This window comes from Ursus arctos, unplaced genomic scaffold (genome assembly GCF_023065955.2).
Source record: "Ursus arctos isolate Adak ecotype North America unplaced genomic scaffold, UrsArc2.0 scaffold_13, whole genome shotgun sequence".
In the NCBI taxonomy this organism is placed as follows: Eukaryota; Metazoa; Chordata; class Mammalia; order Carnivora; family Ursidae; genus Ursus; species Ursus arctos.
The window spans coordinates 57,899,561-57,912,445 of record NW_026622797.1 but is presented as its reverse complement, the minus strand read 5'-3'; positions in this window follow the sequence as shown (position 1 = coordinate 57,912,445).

The window sequence follows — 12,885 nt, the reverse complement described above, 5'->3', positions numbered from 1 at the left end:
CCCAGCGGTTACATCCTCAGGTATGGGTGAACTGGATTTAGATTTTTCTCTCCTACCTCTGCAGCCATTGGGAACTGCTCAGATGGCTGCCTTACTCTCTTTGGAATGGAGAAGAAAATGGGTCTCTGGGGTTCTGGCTTCCAGAGACCCTTCCTTAGGAGGGTCCGGAAGAATCCTCCCTCAGATTTGCACCCTGAGTAGGCAAAGCCTAATTAGACCAGCGACTCTCAAGACTTGAACTTAGCCTCATGTGGTCCAGAAGTGCGAAGCCCCTAGGTGCCAGGCGGATGCACATGCAGATCCTTTTTGAAGGGGGAAAGCAGCTATCCTAAGGCCCCAGGGAACTCTCAAAATGTTTTTTGAGGTTAATGGCCAGCAAGCAGTCAAAGATATAAGCATTGCTTATATAGTGCTTGAAATGGATTAGACTTAAATGAAAGACCCTAAATTGTAAAACTACAAGAAGAAAATGTAGGGAAAAAGCTCCTCAACACTGGTCTTAACAACAATTTTTTTTTGGAAATGATACCAGGAGTACAAGGAACAAGAGCAAAAATAAGTAAATGAGACTACATCAAAGTAACAAGCTTCTGAACAGCAAAAGAAACACTGAGCAAAATGAAAAGGCGGCGTATGGAGTGGCAGAAAATATTTGGAAACGTGTCATTGATAAAGTGGTTTTTATCAAAAATATATAAGGAACTCATACAACCCAATAGTAAAATACAAACAATACAATTAAAAAATGGACAAAGGATTTGAACAGACATCTTTCCAAAGAAGACATACAAATGCCCAACAAGCACGTGAAAAGATGCTCAACATCACTGATCATCACGGAAATGCAAATTAAAACCACAATGAGATCACTTCACACCTGTTAAAATGGCTAAAATAAAAAAGACAAGAAATAAGTGTTGACGAGGATGTGGAGGAAAGGAAATTTTTCTTGCACTATTGGAAGAAATGTAAATTAGTACAGCCACTATGGGAAATAATATGGAGTTTCCTCAATAAATTAGAAAAAGAATTACCATAAGATCCAGCAATCAGAGTCCTGGGTGTATGCCTGAAGGAAAGGAAATCAGTATCTCAAAGAGATATCTGTATTCCCATGTTCATAGTAGGATTATTTGCAATTGCCAAGACACGGAAACAACCTAATGGATGAATCAATAAAGAAAACATCACACACACACACACACACACACACACACGCACACACACACACAGAGGAATATTACTCAGCCACGAAAAAGAAGGAAATCCTGCCTTTCGTGACAACATGGATGGAACTTGAGAGTATTATGCTAAGTGAAATAAGTTAGAGAAAGACAAATACTATATGTTCTCATTTATATATGGAACCTAAAAAAACTGAACTCATAGAAATAGAATGGTGGCTCAGGGTAGTACAAAGGGGAAATGGGGAGTTGCTGTCCAATGGATATAAAGTTTTAGTTGTGTAAGATGAAGTTTTAGAGATCTGCTGTATAACATTGTACTTACTCAACATTCAACACTACTGTTCACTTAAAAATTAGTTAAGAGGATTGGTAACTCAATAATAAAAAATACATGTGAAAGGACAAAATGGATGTTTGAGAAATGGGGCAGAGTGACTATTTTATTTTCTAGGTGGAATATTTCAGTCAGTAGACTATTGGTAAAACATGTTCACAAAAAATAAAAGGTAACATGGAAAATTGGGGAAAAAGATATTATTAAGGTAGCAAAAAGGCAAGCCTCATAGGATATTTCTAAGACATACAACCAACAAAAGGCTCTTGTTCTGAATATATAAAATAAGTATGTAAATCAATAAAAAAAACATAAACAGCTCAACAGAAAAATGGCCATAGACTTCGATTGGCATTTACAAAACGGGCATCTGATGGTCAACCAACATTTTATAAGGCATTCAGTATCTAATTGGTGATAAGGAAAAGCAAATCAAAACCCCAATGGGATATCTACACACACCTGTCAGATTGGTAAAAACTGTCAAGTGTGAGCGTTCCAAGTGTTGGTGAGGATGTGGAGCTGCAGAAACAGCCCCACTGGTAGGAGTGTAAATTGATCAACCACTGCGGAAACAAGGAGGCATCATGTATTATACCTGCATATATACATATTATTCCGTGACCCAGAAACCTCCCTCAAGATGGGATAAACCTGGAGATACACCTTTATATGTACCAGGATGAGTGCTCCCACATGTTCATAGACATATTTGTTTTATATGTCTTAAACTGAAAATAGTTCAAATGCCCATTAACAATGGGAGGGATAAATCAATTGTGATATACTCACACAATGAAATGCGTGCCAGCGCTAACGGGAACCGACTGCAAGTACACACAATAGCATGGATGAATCCAATGACTTCAGGTTAGGCAAAAAGAAACAACTCATACAGTATGATTCCATTTACACAGAATTTTAAAACCCAGGCAAAACTGATCCACATAATTAGGGATAGATATAATAATGGTAAAAATGTAAAAAAGCAGAGGAGTGTTAACTGGAAAAGTCAGATTGATGGGAGGGTTTTATGTCTGGCTCTGCAGGTTATATTAACAGTAAAAATAGCTTTTTAAAATGCAGTCTAATATCTAACCATATGGCTTCAAGGCAATAATCTGAATCTCTGTTCTTTCTTCTTTATTAATACTTATGCTTAATTTTCCTACTTTGCCTCTGTGCTCTTCTGTTTTTCTATTCTGCTATGTTAAACATTAAAAATCAGCTAATATAAATGTTAACTTTGATTGCGTTTCTGTTATGCTGAAATTTGACATCAAAATATATGCAAAAATTTTGCAAAAGAGCCATTTTCAAGCAAAACAGTTACATGTGACTGACTGGCTGAACTCATTGAATAATCTCACACCGAGAAACATATTCAGTCAGGCACCTCCTGCTGTTTTAAAAGCAACAAATGTGGCTATTTGAAAAAGCCAAGATGACTAATTTATTTCATTTTTCATTCTGTTATTTAGATCATGAAAAACCAATGCTTAAGAAAAATTTGGGGGGTATGCAAAAATCTAGTGTTTAGCAGGTAAAAATGAACTTTCATGACAATTGTTTTTAAGCATTTCTACAAGTTCAATAAAGGAAATATGGATTACATATTCAAAATAATAGTTTTGGGGAACATATATGCATTTTTGGAAATGATTTAAATTTAAGGCGTAGGTAAACATTTTCCCATGAATTATGTATGGCAATATCTGTTATCTCCCAAATCACTTATGTTTAATTATCTCTTCTCCAAATATAATCTACAGGAATATGACTCCTCGAGTTTTCGCCAACAGTCTTGCTAATAAGTATGTTTCTAAGACTAATGGCCTCACATCTAAGATTTGGTAGTATAATTGATATGGCTATGTGTTATTTTTTTTTTAACATTTAATAAAAAAAAATTGCGAAGTCGAAAGGCTCACCTGTAATCGACAGCTCCTGGGCTGTTAAAAATCTCAGCCCAAATCTCTTCATCCTCACCTTTCCATCTCTCGGTACTTTTTCCTTTATTTATCTCAGTTCTCAAGTTCTCTGAGGAAGAAAGGAACGTTAGAGAGGGGGAACAGAAGTTATCTGTAAAAGAACACTGTGTGGAAAGAACCCTGAAAGTAAACTGTAACCTTTGATCTAAAACCTTTGCTCATGTCATTAAAAACCTGACAAGGCGAAGAGCCCTGTTACCTTGGGAGTTAGTGTTTTCTCCCGATGTCGATTAAAACCTTTGTGTAGCACCTCCTGTAAATGTTGGAATTCAAATTGCTGAAGCCATAAAAATTCAATACAATTAAAATTTTATGAGTCCTATCATATTTATAAGAAATTTCTTGCTTTACCAATTCACCTAATTTCAAATTTGAGAAATGCGTCAATTGAATAATAAACCCACGTCAAGGAACATAACCTTCTTGTCCTTTACCTGGTCTTGTTAGTTGTGGCAGGCAGTGGCCTGCTTTCCCTCTAGGTCTACGAACATGAGAAGAGCTAAATCTGAGGAGCTACTGACCAACACTATCTGGTGCTTCATCAGGCTCAGCAAGTACCGTATTCTTACCTTTCTTATCCTTTTTTCTTATTCTTATACCATATTCTTATCTAATCCTTAATAGACACCGCTCATTAGTAAACCAAAATATTGATTCACTGACGGTTGATAAATATTAGCTGTTGAAAAAGTTTTAAGCATTATTTATTTAATTTATGTTCATATTTTAAATATTGTTAATATGTACTCAGAAGGTTATTTTTTTTTAGGATCTTTTACACAGAGAATCTCTCAATTCTTAAGTAAGGTTTCATCATATCTAAGGGCCATTTTCATCCAGGACAACTCCCTCTAATTTTATCATGAAAACCAGGGCTTTCTCTAAGTGACTTAGTTTGCTTAGCATTAAAATTCTAGCTCCATGCATGTCATTGCAAATGGCAAAATTTCATTCTTTTTTTATGGCTGAGTAATCTTTCTTTCTTTCTTTATATGTGTATATATATATATGTGTATATATATATATATATATATATGTATATATATATATATATATATATATATATATATACACACATATATATATATACACACACACACACACACACACCACAACTTCTTTATCCATTCATCAGATGATGGACATTTGGGCTCATTCTGTAATTTGGCTATTGTAGATAATGCTGCTATAAACATCAGGGTGCATTTCACTCATATGTGAAATTTAAGAAATAAAACAAATGATCATAGGGGAAAGAAGAGAGGCAAACCAAGAAACAGATTCTTAATTATAGAGGACGAACTGATGGTTACCAGAGTGAGGGTGGGTGGGGGGATCAATAAAATATGTGATGGGGATGAAGGAGTGCACTTGTTGTGATTACTGGGTGTTGTACGTAAGTGTTGAATCACTAAAATGTACAGCTGAACATAATATTACATTTTATGTTAACCAATGGAATTTAAATAAAAATTAAAAAAAAAGAAAAAGAAGATTAACTTCAGGGCACCTGGGTGTCTCAGTTGGTTAAGCATCTGACTGTTGATTTCGGCTCAGGTCATGATCTCAGGGCATGAGATTGAGCCTCTGTGCCGGGCTCTGCGCTGGCATGGAGTCTGCTTATGACTTTCTCTCCCTCTCCTTCTGTCCCTCCCCCCCCCCCCACCTTTACATGCTTGTGTTCTTTGACTCTCTCAAAAGAAATAATAAAATTTTTAAAAAGATGAACTTAATAACTACTCCTTTGCAGAGAACTATCTGTATTGTTTCTGTCTGTCCTCATGTGGTACCTTGAGGGTAAATCCATCCACCAGGTAGTAAATGAAAGTACTTTCCCCTTGAAACTTCTAGGTGTAAAACTCTTTCTCATTTATTAAATTGCAAGTTTTGACGCTTATGTAAAATATAATTCCAGAAATCTGATCCTAAATAGGTGAAGACATCTTGTAGGAAGATTTTCTTCTTCAAAAAAAAAGGGGGAAATTTATGCTTGTGAGGTTGGTGTTGAGAGAAGACTGACAGTGTCAGTTTAATGTATTCTGATTCACATCGTTCGTCTTTGTACACTGACATCTTCATACATACACAATTTATTCATGATGACTAGGACAAGCAAAAGGAGGAATGGACATAAAGGAAATTAGATTTTTTTTTTTTAAAAAAGAGAGTGTTATGAAGTCTGAAAAGTGATAGGAAAATGTACATGGCAAAGAAGAGCATGATGGAGAGAATAAATCAAAAGAACAGATGATGAGTTTACTTACATTGCAGTGATATTTCACACAATTTCGATTATTTTAAAAAATGAATCCTAGAATAATAATCCTCACCTATTTTTCAATGAACGTGATCATGTTGATGAGATTAAGTGGCTCTGATGAGCCAGCTTTATGGCCTTCGTCTTGTTACTCCTTTCAGGTTAAATATCAGAAAAAAAAATTATATGGGAAAAAGTTTTACTGCTAATAATTAGCTAAATCAATAATGATGTTTCAATAGCCGTAAGGCACAAAATATAATACTTATGTTTGGCTACTGTACCCTTTCCCCTCCCCTCACACACCTATAGGTCCAAGTTGTATAGAATTGCTTTCCAAGTTATGGCCCAACTCATCGGGGTTCTTTATTTTTCACCTAATTCACCTATCCCCTTCCATTCTATTAAAACCTCTCTTTGGAGAATCTCTTTATTTATTTTATTTTATTTTATTTTATTTTATTTTATTTTAAAGATTTATTTATTTGTTTTAGAAAGAGAGAGGGAAAGAGAGAGCGAACGGGGTTGGGGTAGAGGGAGAGGGAGAGAGAATCCTCAAACAGAGTCCCTGCTGAGCAAGGAGGTTGTTGGTTGTGGGGCTCAGTTCCAGGACCCTGAGATCATGACCTGAACTTAAATCAAGAGTCAGACGCTTAACTGACTGAGCCAGGCAGGCGCCCTGGGGAATCTCTATTTTAATTATCTCCAGGCATGCTCTATTTTATGTCACTTATTCATTCAACAAACTTGAACAAGATCAACAAGATTTCCACCTCCTGGAATTGTTCTAATATATGTGTTTATGGTTTATAAAAATGTACTGAATTCTGCCACTTGCAATCTGTAACTTTGGTTAAGTAATTTCTCTAAGTCTCAGTTCTCCCACTGGTAAAACAGTAATAATAATAGTACCTACCACAAAGTATGGGTGTGATGATTAATGTGATCACGTGAAAAAGTGTTGAGCGTAATGTGTTCTAGTAAGTGTTCAGTTGAACTAGTCATCACCATCATCATCATCAAGTGCAGTAGAGCTTCCTTATGAGGGTGTGGAACCTGTGACGAGAGTTGTAGGAGTAGGAGCTGTGAACCAAGGCAGGGCTGAGATTCAGGCTCCCCCCCTTTTTTTTTTGAAGAGAGATTGAGAGAGAGAGAGAGAAGAGCAAGAGAATGAGGGTGGGGTGGGGAGAGAGAGAGAGAATCTTAAGCAGGCTCCACACCGAGTGCAGAGCCCAACCTGGGGCTCAATTTCAGACCCCAAGATCATGACCTGAGCCGAAATTAAGAATTGGACGCTTAACTGACTGAGACACCCAGGCGCTCCAAAACTCCACTTCTTATTTATTTATTTATTTATTTATTTATTTATTTATTTATTTATTTATGAGATTTTATTTCTTTATTTGACAGAGAGAGAGCACAAGCAGGGGGAGCAGCAGGCAGAGGCAGAGGGAGAAGCAGGCTCCCCACTCAGCAGAGAGCCTGACATGGGGCTCGATCCCAGGACCCTGGGATTATGACCTGAGCCGAAGGTGGTCACTTAACTGACTGAGCCACCCAGGTGCCCCTCTACTTTTTAAACTTTAATCTACAGCGAGTGGCTTTAGAAACTGTTAAAAGGTATAAACTGAGGCACATTAAAATTTTTTTAAAGAGTTTATTTGAGCAGACATCTATTGGAATCAAGTAACACCAAACTGAAAGTGATTAGAAGCGCCCCACCGACAGGGGCAAGGGGAAAGGTTTTAATAGAGAAGAAGCAGAAGCAATGCAAGAAAATTACTGGATTGGCTGTAGCTTATGGTTGTCTTATTTGGGAAAGCGTCGTTGGCTGTTTGTGATTGGTTGTTCTTAAGTGTTGTTTTCTTGGATTCAAGTGCATTGGCTTCAGCTTATGGTTTGATTTTATTACATAAGCTACCAAGGCATCAGGACCACCTCAGTCGAATGGCCTCCTGTTTAATCACTTTAACAAAACATAGTGCCAGTTTTTAGCTCAAAACACTTCAAACAGTAAAGAGAACCAGAAGAAAAGGGATCACTCCCCTGACCCTGTCTCTATCTGTTGACTGTCTAGACAGCAGCTACAATGACCTGATCTAAGCATGGGAAGCCAGGCTCGGTCACCTCTCACAGCTAGAAAGAAAGCCTTCTTTCTCACTTCTCAGCTTCCCATATATCTCTAAGTGACAAGGAGAAGCTGGAGAGAAGGTACTAGCAGAGTTTATCCTAATGAAGACTATACCCCGCCGGTGATGCTGATGAGCAAATGCGGTCAGATTGGCTGGGAGTGTGTTTGGAACATACCCACCGCTTCACTTCTACCTCGCCCCTGCTCCTTTGTGTACGTAGTAGCTCCACGCTGTAACAATGCAGCCTAACCAACCGAACTTTATATCCACCCTCGATCGACACAAAGGCACTTCACTTTTTACCTCAAACATTCACAGCATCCTTCATTTGGATTCTGTTCCCAGCTAACCAGAGGGAAGGTTCTCTTCATCGGAATGATGAAGGAATTGCATCTCACGTCTAGTGGTGGGTATGCAGATGGTCAGGAACGGATGCAGATTTGTGGGTCCTTTAGCTTATTCAATGGGGACGGGTGCTCTTTAAGTAAAAACATAGTTACAAATACACATTTCAGTGCAGATGTTTCTTTAGAATGAGGAAAGACATGACACATTACAAACTTTAAACAGATAAAGATACCCTAAACGCAAAATCCAGGAAAATAACATAGTATTTTTATTCATTGCCTAACAAATACTTTTCTCCTACATGTTTTGGTTGCATAATCTTTAATTATCTCTACAAATGACAACGATTATAAAATACCATCTCTGTCACAGTTCAGAATCTATAGCCTTAGGAAGCTATGTGATTTTGCACAAGTCTCAACCTTTTTTTCCCTTTTTTAAAAGATTTTATTTATTTATTTGAGAGAGAGTAGGAGGAGGAGTAAAGGGAGAGGGATAAGCAGACTCCACGCTGAGTGTGGAGCCTGATGCAGGCCTCGAACCCAGGACCCTGAGATCATGACCTGAGCCGAAATCAAGAGTCGGACACTTAACCAACTGAGCCACCCAGGTGCTTTAGTTAACTATGTGATTTTGCACAAGTCTAAACTCTTAATGTCTGGATTTTTTTAGCCTAAGTAAAAACCACTTGTAGTCTGGTGGGCACCAATTCTGCAGGGATTTGGGGGATCTGTGGTTGGCATTATTGCTCAAGGAGATGAAGCCTCTGGTGGTGATGAATGGTGTAAAGGAGCCTGGTTGCTGTAGGTCCTGCTTGTGTAGACCAGCTGCGCTACAGCTCAATCCTTCAAACCACCAGCTGCCCATGCGATTGTTCAAAATGCTACCCTGGGTCTGCTGCAGGTTAGCCAAGGCTTTCATCTTTCATGAAGTATCACCTGTAGCTTTTTGAAATCTCCCCCCAGCTACCTCATGTTTATTGATGCACCTAGGGTCTTTGAGCCCCTGGGTCCTACCTCAGCTCACTTTCTGGCAGCTTCTTTTGTATCAGCACCTTTCAGTCTCTGCATCCAGACTGCTCAGGCCTTGCTAAGGTAAGGAGGGCTGGCTGGAATCCAAGGCCTGTTGCTCAAATTTGTTTTACCTTTAATTTAAGGGATTTGCATCTTTGCTAGAGTTCTTGCCTCATACACTTGGTGGCCCCTTGTCACACACATTTCTTCGTCAGCTACTCACACATTCCACATCAAAAGTGATCTTGGGCTTACGGAGACCAAAATGCTAATACCTACCTGACTTACTGATTTTGCTTTCAGTTTAATTTCACTTTTATTATGAAGTTATATTTAGTAAATTTGGTTTGATTTAAGTAAATGCTTAACTTTTGGATAAGTGATTAAGGTCTGGGATACAGTCTGACATGTTATCCCACTCATTCATGAATCACTCTCAAAACGTATGAATAAAAATGAGTCTTCCTCTGCTCAGTCATTTTCTAACATTTTAATTAGCACGTTCAAAATCTCCTTTGACCTTGAACTGTATTAGCTGGAAGGGAATGTTCTTTGCAGATTTCAAAATAGGTTAGAGAGTCCAGACTCTCACATTCTAGGCCTCCTTATCTTAAACTCTTTAGATTCTTTGGAAAACTCTAGCTTATCATTTTGCTAGAGAAGACTTTTTGTTTGTTTTTAATAATAGTTGAAAATAAATTTTGAAGGAAAAATACTCTTTGCTTAGGAAGAACAGAATATCTGTGAGATTGTTCACAGAAGTTGTGGTATCAGCCGGTGTAGGGCTGTGTCAATACTTTCATGGGTCCTAGATAGGTTTGCCTTCATGAGCCCCTTCCTCCATGAAAACTTAAACATTATATCTTATATTTGCATTGGTATAAATACAAATATAATCCAGGTTGGATTCTATTTATTTTTCCCTTTTGAATTTAGAAAAAATTAAAACATTTTCATTGGCCTCTACAAGTTTTGTGGGTCCTTGGGCTTTGTGGCTTCTATGCTTAATGGATAAGTCAGTTCCACTTAGCCTTATGTTAAAAAAAATACAACAAAGTATTGACTTAGAAACTCAAAATGTCGGGGCGCCTGGGTGGCACAGCGGTTAATCGTCTGCCTTCGGCTCAGGGCGTGATCCCGGCGTTCTGGGTTCGAGCCCCACATCAGGCTCCTCTGCTATGAGCCTGCTTCTTCCTCTCCCACTCCCCTGCTTGTGTTCCCTCTCTCGCTGGCTGTCTCTCTCTGTCGAATAAATAAATAAAATCTTTAAAAAAAACCAAAAACTCAAAATGTCGTGCTGTTCCCTCAGCTTTGAGTGAAGACAACTCACTTACTTAGACACAAGCCTATTATTATCAGTCAGCGGAACCACAGTGAGGTTTTCTAGATGATGAGTATACTTCATCATGCTAACTTTCAGCCTCGGGCCATATCATATGTTTATTTCTGGAAATAAATATAAACAATGTAAATACTTCTAATATGTGGTAAGCTCGATAATTATACCCACAAAATGAATAGTCAAGAAAAAAAAACGCTCTAAGGATCAACTTCCGTGGAGATTCTAGTGTTAGGTGGCAAAGGCATGGAGAAACGTGGAGGAAGAAAGTACAACTGACAGACTGTCTAGCAGGGCCACACCTAAGGACAGCCTTTCAGCAGCTCCAGGAAGATGCCCCTCCACTAATGCTTGAAACTAATTTAACTGAGAATGTTGGCTTTCATATCCATAGTGCAAATATTGCTTATAATGTGAAAACCCCTGAGAAAACGAAGTATTGTACTAAATGTACGATGCAAAATTAAGGATTGCCATCTGAACTTTCTCAGAAAGCAGGTTGTATTAAGGGGAATGTCCCAGTTTTGCCTAGCTTTGGGAATATGGAAGAGGTGATGGGAAGTCAAGACAATTCTTTAGAAGTATAGGTCATCTGTTGGCCTTCCTTGAAGGAGGGATGGCGTGTTGGGGGTGGGGTGGGGAAATACAGATAAAGGAGGCCCGGTACCTTTCTTCATAACGTGTGCTATAATCAGAGTGAGAGGGTAGTGGACTTTCTGAAGCAGTGTTAAAGAGCCCTGTTCTTCTGATGTTGGTTGGAGTGTGGGCAGGGATGGGACGGGGAGAGGAGAAAGTGCCATGGCTAGAATTGGGCCAAGAGAACCAGCAGTGCTCCTGCTATGATTGTGCAGGTTGTGCACTGCTCAAGGGTGCCACATCTAGGGGAGGGTGGTTTATTTACTTTGTAGACATCATAGGTTTATATATTTATTAAAACAGTTGTCTGTCTGATGGTAGTAGAGTACTTTGTTTGAATAAAATTGGCATGTTTTGTCCATTTTCTGACAGATGGAAGTCAAATGTCGTGGGGAAGGCGAGAGTCTGTAAATTGCAGAAAGGCACATTTAGGCTAGTAGACCTGTACCCCTTCAGGGAGTGCCTCAGCCTGAAAGAACTCCTGCATTTTGCCCTCACTGAGGGTAGGAGTCATTTTTTTTCCCATCATTTTTTTCCTATCACCTAATATAGTAGCACAGTTTACATATGAAATTGAACTTTCCCCAGAACCAAGGTAGCCATTAGCTACATGTGACTGTTGAGCACTGGAAATATGGCTTATTTGAATTGAGATGCACTGCAAGTGTCAAATATACTAGATTTTTAAGACAAAGTGTGAAAAAATATAAAATAGCTCCAATAGTTTATATTGATTTTATATGGAAATGATAATTTTTTATATAATGGGTTAACTAAAGTATATTATTATAAAATATATTATTAAAATTAATTTAACCTGTTTCTTTTTACTATTTATTTATTTATTTATTTATTTATTTATTTATTTATTTTTGTTGGTAGATGACAATTTTATTTATTTTTTATTTATTTATTTTTTTGGTTTTTTTTAATAATAATTTTTTATTGTGTTATGTAAATGTGACTACTGGAAAACTTAAAAGTTATATATGTGGCTTCCATTGGTGGCTCATATTTCTGCTGAACAGAGCTCGGCCTTAGAAAGCTGACTAGAAAAAAATCCTTGATAATAATTTATACAATAGTCATTTGCATTATCGCCAACTTAATAACTTTGGTTAATATAATTCTGATTCACTTCATATTATCTTTAAGAATGATATGAGGCAAAATCTTAATAGGATTAAAGAAGAAAATTTCTGAAAAAACGTGTTTTTTCATGGCAAGGACGTTAAGTTGAAAAGAAAAAATAATTTTTTTATGGCTTGGCACTTTGCCCAGATGATCTGCAAGTTTTTATATGGAGAGGAAGGTTATTTGTTCCTGAAAGTCTGCTAGTGTTATTTAAGTAGCATTGTATGAGCATAGTGACTCATGTTTGGTACAGATTTTTGTTTAATTTGATCATTTCAATTTATATACTGCTTGTAGTTTTACAGTTTTGTTATTTTGTAATAGTTTATTGTTTTGTAGTTTATCTATAAACTAATGAGAAAGTAAGCATTCTAAAAGCACACTAGCAAGCTTTACTCAACCAACTAGGGACCTTTGTTAAATGCAAGTTTCTAGATACATGACTTTTCCTCAGCACCACAGACTCTCCTTTGGGCATGAGTGAGATGGACCAAAGGAAGGTCAATATACCCTA